Source organism: Mirounga angustirostris, unplaced genomic scaffold, assembly GCF_029215605.1.
Source record: "Mirounga angustirostris isolate CCGP_5_RB_7025 unplaced genomic scaffold, mMirAng1.0.hap1 SCAF_16, whole genome shotgun sequence".
Classification (NCBI taxonomy): Eukaryota; Metazoa; Chordata; class Mammalia; order Carnivora; family Phocidae; genus Mirounga; species Mirounga angustirostris.
In genome coordinates this window covers 40,400,449-40,407,722 of record NW_026991724.1, presented here as the reverse complement: position 1 = coordinate 40,407,722, position 7,274 = coordinate 40,400,449, and the positions used below count along the sequence as shown (strand labels likewise).

General features: G+C 33.5%; 1 non-coding gene across 1 annotated transcript; it reads left to right on the top strand.

The window, feature by feature from the left end:
* The first annotated feature begins 6,698 nt into the window (after positions 1-6,698).
* LOC123856289 (U6 spliceosomal RNA) lies at positions 6,699-6,803 on the top strand. The gene has a single exon (XR_006793693.1). It is a non-coding gene; the product is annotated as a U6 spliceosomal RNA (small nuclear RNA).
* The last annotated feature ends 471 nt before the right edge of the window (positions 6,804-7,274 follow it).

Genomic DNA, 7,274 nt, shown 5'->3' with positions numbered 1-7,274 from the left:
GGTAACAGATGGTAGCTTACACTTGTGGTGAGCAGAGCATAATGTACAAACTTGTCAAATCACTATGTTGTACACCAGAAACTAATGTAACACTGAACATTGTGTGTCAATTATACTAAAAAAAATAAAAAAGGAACCATTGTTCTGGAAGATATGACCTGGGATCCTAATCATAGAAGAAGCAGTTTGCCTTAGGTGTGAGGAAAGCTGCTCATTGTAACAGGAAAGAAGGAAGGAGGAATCAGATGCAGGTAAATTTGAGAGCTTGATGGGGAACATTAAGGTAGGTCCCCTTAGTTGGCTTATATTTTTAGGAATCTTTACAAAAAGTAATTGTATAATTCTTTTAAAAATATTATTATTGTAGTGTAGTTCACATACAACGTTATATTAGTTTCAGGTGTACACATTGTGATTTGGCAATTCTATACATTACTCAGTGCTCACTGTGGTAAGTGTAGTCATCTTTTGTAATTGTAATATTATTATAATATTACTGACTATATTCCCTATGCTGTACTTTTCACCTCTGTAACTTTTTAATTTTATGACTGGAAATTCATTCCTCTTAATCCTCATCTATTTTGTTCACCCTCTCCTCCCACCCCTCTGGCAACCACCAGTTTGTTCTCTGCATTCATGAGTCTATTTTTGTGGTTGTTTGTTTGCTTTGTTTTTTAAATTTCACATATAAGTGAAATCATACGGTAATTGCCTTTCTCAATCTGACTTATTTCACTTAGCATAATACCTTCTAGGTCCATTCATGTTCTCCCAAATGGCAAGATCTCTTCCTCTTTCATGGCTTAGTAAATATTACATTGTATGTGTGTATGTATATATACACTACATCTTCTTTATTCATTCATCTATCGATGGACATGTGAGTTGTTTCCATATCTTGGCTATTGTAAGTAATATTGTAGTGAACATAGGAGTGCATATATCGTTCTGAATTAGTGTTTTCATTTTCTTTGGGTAAATACTCGGTAGTGGAATTACTGGATCATATGGTATTTCTACTTTCTACTTTCAATTTTTTGAGGAACCCACATACAGTTTTCCATAGTGGTGGCACCAATTTACATACCAATAGTGCATGAGGGTTTCCCTTTCTCCACATCCTTACTAACACTTGCTGTTAGTTGTGTGATGATAGCTATTCTGGGAGGTATGAGATGATATCTCCCTGTGGTTTTGATTTGCATTTCCCTGATGATTAGTGATATTGAACATCTTTTCATGTGCCTGTTGGTCATCTGGATGTCTTCTTTGGAAAAATGTCTGTTCAGGTCCAGTGCCCATTTTTTTAATTGGATTTTTAAAATTATTCTTTGTTGTTGTTGCTGTTGGTATAAGTTGTATAAGTTCTTTACATATTTTGGATATTAACTCCTTATTGATATATCATTTGCAATTAGCTTCTCCCATTCTGTAAATTGCATTTTTCTTTTGTCGGTTTCCTTTGCTATGCAAAAGCTTTTTATTTTGGTGTAGTCCCAATGGTTTAATTTTGCTTTTGTTTCCTTTGCTTGAAGAGAAATATTTATAAAAATGTTGCTAAGGTTGATGTCAAGGAGATTATTGCCCATGTTTTCTTTTAGGAGTTTTATGGTTTCAGGTCTCACATTTAGGTCTTTAAATCCATTTTGTTGATTTTTGTGTATTGTGTGAGAATTGGTCGAGTTTCATTCTTTTGCATGTAGTTGTCCTATTTTCCCAACACCGTTTATTGAAAAGACTGTTTTTTTTCCCCTTGTAGATTCTTTCCTCCTCTGTTGTAGATTAATTGACCATATTAGTGTGGGTTTATTTCTGGGCTCTCTATTCTGTTTCATTGATCTATGTCTGTTTTTGTGCTAGTACCATATTGTTTTGATTACTGTAGCTTTGTAGTATATCTTGAAATATGAGATTGTGATACCTCCAGCTGTGTTCTTCTTTCCCAAGACTGCTTTGGATATTTGAGTTTTTTGTGTGGTTTCATACAAATTTTAGGATTATTTGTTCTAGTCCTGTGAAAAATGCTATTGGTATTTTGATAGGGATTGCCTTGGGTAATATGGACATTATTTCCTGTAAAATAAAGTCACAATTTAACAATATTAATTCTTCCAATCCACGAGCATGGTATATATCTCCATTTGTTTGCATCATCTTCAATTTCTTTCATCAATGCCTTATAGTTTTCAGAGTATTTTACCTCCTTGGTCAAATTTATTCCTAGGTTTTTTAGTTTGTTTTTTTTTGGGGGGGGGTGCAATTTTAAATGGGATTGTTTTCCTAATTTCTCCTTCTGCTAATTCAGAACTATGGAAATGTCATGTCATCCACAAATAGTGAAAGTTTTACTTCTTCCTTACCAATTTGGATGCTTTTTTTTTTCTTGTCTGATTACTGACTTCCAATACTATGTCAAATAAAAGTGGTAAGAATGGATATCCTTGTCTTGTTCCTGATCTTAGAGTAAAAACTCTCAGTTTTTTACCATTGAGTATGATGTTAGCTGTGGGTTTTTCATATATGGTCTTTATTATATTGAGGTATGTTCCCTCTAAACCTACTTTGTTGAGAGTTTTTATCATGAATGGATGACTTTGTCAGATGCTTTTTCTGCAACTATTGTGATGATCATATGGTTTTTAATTCTTCCTCTTGTTAATGTGTTGTATCACATCAATTGATTTGTGACTATTAACCATTTGCATTCCTGGAATAAATCCCACTCAATTGTGGTGAATTATTCTTTTCAAGTATCGTTGAATTCAGTTTGCTAGTATTTTGTTGAGGACTTTTGAATCTATGTTCATCAGGGATGTTGGCTTGTAGTTTTTTATTTTCTTTTTATGTAGTATCTTTGTCTGGTTTTGGTATCAGAGTAATGCTGGCCTCATAGAATGAATTTGGAAGTTTTCCTTCCTCTTTTTTTTTTGGGAATAGATCCATGACATATTTAGAAGATTTTGTTTTATTTCTAAACACCATGGACTTAAAAAACATATGTATATTTGTTAATTTCTAATTTAATTCTAATAATTTAATTCTATTATACTCAGGGAAAATACACTATGATTTCAATGTATAGTATTTACTGAGTCTTTTTAAATCAACAAATGGTCTATCTTGGTGAATGTTCCATGTGTACTTGAAATGAATATACATTTTGCTATTTGATGTAGTGTTTTATACAGTTCAGGTTAAATTGGTTGATCATATCTAGATATTAATTTTCCTTATAGTTTTTGTTTGTTTACTTGTTCTATTAACCACTGAGAGAGAATAAAAGTCTTCAGTTATATTTCTAAATTTGTCTATTTCTCCCACTAGTTTTGTAAATTTATGTTTCATGTATTTTAAAAATATGTTGTTATGTGTACATTCATTCAGGGTATCTTTTTCATGAATTGACCCTTTATCTAATAGATGTCTTTATCTTTAGGAATATTTTTTATTTTGAAATCTTTATCTGATTATAATATAGTTGCATCATCTTTCTCATTCTTATTATTTACATATCTTTTCTCACTTTTCCTTTTAACTTTTCTGTGTCATGTTAAACAGTGTTTCTTATAGGCAGCATATAGTTTGCCCTCAATATTTTACTCTAACATTAATTATATTTAGTGGTATTATTGATGTTGGGTTTAAGTCTACCAATGTATTTTTTAATTTGCTAATTGTTCATTTTTTTCCACTTTTGGATTAATTGAGAATTTTTAGGGTTTCATTTTTTAAAAGTTTTTTATTGTTATGTTAATCCCCATACATTACATCATTAGTTTTAGATGTAGTGTTCCATGATTCATTGTTTGTGCATAACACCCAGTGCTCCATGCAGAACGTGCCCTCTTTAATACCCATCACGAGGCTAGCCCATCCTCCCCCCCCAGAACCCTCAGTTTGTTTTTCAGAGTCCATCATCTCTCATGGTTTGTCTACTCCTCCGATTTCCCCCCTTCATTCTTCCCCTCCTGCTATCTTCTTCTTTTTTTTTTTCTTAACATATATTGCATTATTTGTTTCATAGGTACAGATCTGAGATTCAACCGTCTTGCACAATTCACAGCGCTTACCAGAGCACATACCCTCCCCAGTGTCTATCACCCAGTCAGCCCATCCCTCCTACCCCACCCCCCACTCCAGCAACCCTCAGTTTGTTTCCTGTGATTAAGAATTCCTCATATCAGTGAGGTCATATGATACATGTCTTTCTCTGATTGACTTATTTCGCTCAGCATAATATAGGGTTTCATTTTTTAATTGAAGTATAATTGACATATAATGTTAGTTTCAGGTATACAACATCATGATTCAACATTTGTATACTTTGTAAAATCATCACCACTATAAGTCTAGTTACCATCTATCACTATACAAGTTACAGGGTTTTTTTTTTTTCTTGTGATGAGAACTTTTAAGATTTTCTTAGTAACTTTCAAATTTGCAATACAATATTATTGACTATTTTCACCATGCTGCACATTATATCCCCTTGACTTATTTATTTTATAACCAGAAGTTTTACCTTTTGATTGCCTTCACTCATTTCACCACCCCCACTCTCTCCCATCTGGCAACCACAAATCTAATCTCTGTATCCATAAGTTTTACTTTGTTTAGTTTATTCATTTTTTGTTTTGTTTTCTGATTCCATCTGTAAGTGAATTCATATGGTATTTATCTTTCTCTGTCAGACTTATTTCACTTAGCATAGCATTCACTTATTTCACTTATTCTCAAGGTCCATCCATGTTGTCTCAAATGGCAAGATTTCATTCTTTTTTATGGCTGAGTAGTATTTCATTGTACCTATATGTGTATCTATCTCAGATTTTCTTTATCTGTTCATCCATTAATGGACACTTGGGTTGTTTCTACATCTTGGCTATTGTAAATAATGCTTCAATAAGCATAAGGGTACATATATCTTTTCAATTAGTGTATTCATTTTCTTCAGATATATACCCAGAAGTATATTGATGGATCATATGATAGTTTTATTTTTAGTTTTTGAGAAATCTCCATACTGTTTTCCACTGGGGCTACATCATTTTCCACTCCCACCAATACTGCATGAAGATTCTCTTTTCTCCACCTCTTTGCCAACACTTGCAGTTTCTTATCCTTTTGATAATAACCATTCTGACAGGTGTGAGATGTGGTTTTGATTTGCATTTTCCTGATGATTAATGAGTTGAGCATCTTTTCATGTGCCTGTTGGTCATCTGTATGCTTTCTCTGGAAAAATGTCTATTCAGGTCCTCTACCTATTTTTTAATTGGATTGTTTTTTGCTTGTTTGTTTTGTTTTGTTATTGAGCTATATGATTTCTTTAAATATTTTAGATATTAACTTCTTATTATATGTATGATTTGCAAATACCTTCTCCCTTTATTTTGTTGATGATTTACTTGTTGTATACAGTTTCTTACTTTGATGTAGTCCTATTTGTTTTTCTTTGCTTTTGTTGTCATTGCCTTTGGAGTAGGAACCAAAAGAACATCTCCAGAAGTGATGCCAAGGAGTTTATTGCTTTTTTTTTCTTCTAGGATTTTTATTGTTTCTAGTCTTACATTAAAGTCTTCAATCCATTTTGAGTTAATTTTTGTGTATGGTGTAAGATAGTGGTCCAGTTTCATAGTTTTTACATGTGGCTGTCACTGAGGCCCTTGTCAACCATGACAGCAATGCCATACTCCAAGTAATTAGTGTAGCAAAATCATTGGATGTATGATTTTTAACTGACTGAGTGTATAATAATTTACTTATTGTGTGGGCAACTTCTTATATAAATCCTCCAAATCTCTCCCTCCTGGTATCACACTTTTATGTAATCCCCTACTCTTGAGTGTAAGCTGGACTTAGCAAGTTGCTTTGAATGAATAAAATACAGCAAAATTAATGGGAAATCACTTTTATGATTAGTTTACAAAGAATTCCTAGAACTCTTTTGCACTTCCTCTGCTTGCTTGTTATAATGAAGTAAGCTGCACTACAGAGAGGCCCATATGGCAATAAACTGAGGGTAGGCTTTTAGCAACAGCCAAAGAGAAAGTGAAGCCCCATTTGCAAGAGGTTGCAAAGAACCGAATCTTCCCAAAAACCATATCAGAGAGCTTGGACATGGATCCTTCTCTGGTTGAGCCTTCAAAGAAAACCTCAACCTCAGCTGTCATTAAGAGTAGTCTTATGAGAAGCTCTCATTTAGGGAACCCAGAAAAGCCATGACCAGATCTCACAAACATTGTGATATTATAAATGTTGTTGCCTTAATTCACTAAATTTTGGGATAATTTGTTACACAACAATAGATAACTCCCCACAGTTTTATTTGCTGTTAAAAATAATGCTGAGGGGGTGCCTGGATGGCTCAATCAGTTAAACATCTGACTCTTGATTTTGGCTCAGGTCATGATCTTAGGGTGTGAGATCAAGCAGTGCATTGGGCTCCACACTGGGCATAGAGCCTGCTTAAGATTCTCTCTCTTCCTCTCCCTCTGCCCCTCCCAACCTCCTGCTCATGTGCAGGCTCTCTCTCTCTCTCTCAAAATAAATAAATAAATAAATGAATGAATGAATGAATGAATGAATAAATAAATAAATAAATAAAGCTGAAGTAAATAGCCTTGGGCACATCTTCTTTATCTTCAGAACTGAATTTCCAGAAGTGGAGCTGAGTCTAAAGGTATGAGCGGTGCTCACTTTAGTAGTGTATCTAATAAAAACTTGAAATGATTCAGAGAAGATTAACATGGCCCCTGCATAAGGATGATATGCAAATTAATAAAGTGTTCCGTAGTTTTTACAAAGCCCTAAAAACAATTCAATGGAGGAAGGATAGTCTTTTCAACAAATGGTGCTGTAGTGATGGGACATCCATAAGTAAGAAAATGAACCTCAACCTGAACTTCATGTCTTGTACAAAAAATTAACTTAAAATGGTTGCTGGACTTCAATTAAAAACATGAAATTATAAAACCTTTAGGAAAAACAGAAAGAAAAACACTTTGGCATCTAGGACTATCAAAGAGTTCTTAGACTTGACACCAAAAGCACAGTCTAGAAAGAAAAAAAAAGATCAATTAAACCTCATCAAAGCTAAAAATTTATCTTTTGTGAAAGTCTAAGTGGAGAAGATGAAAACAAGCAACATACTGGGAGGAGATATTTATAAATCGCATGTCCCACAAAGGAATAGTATCTAGAATATATAAAGAACACTGAAAACTCAGTAGAAAAAAAAATCAAATTAGAAAATGGGCAAAAGGCACAAA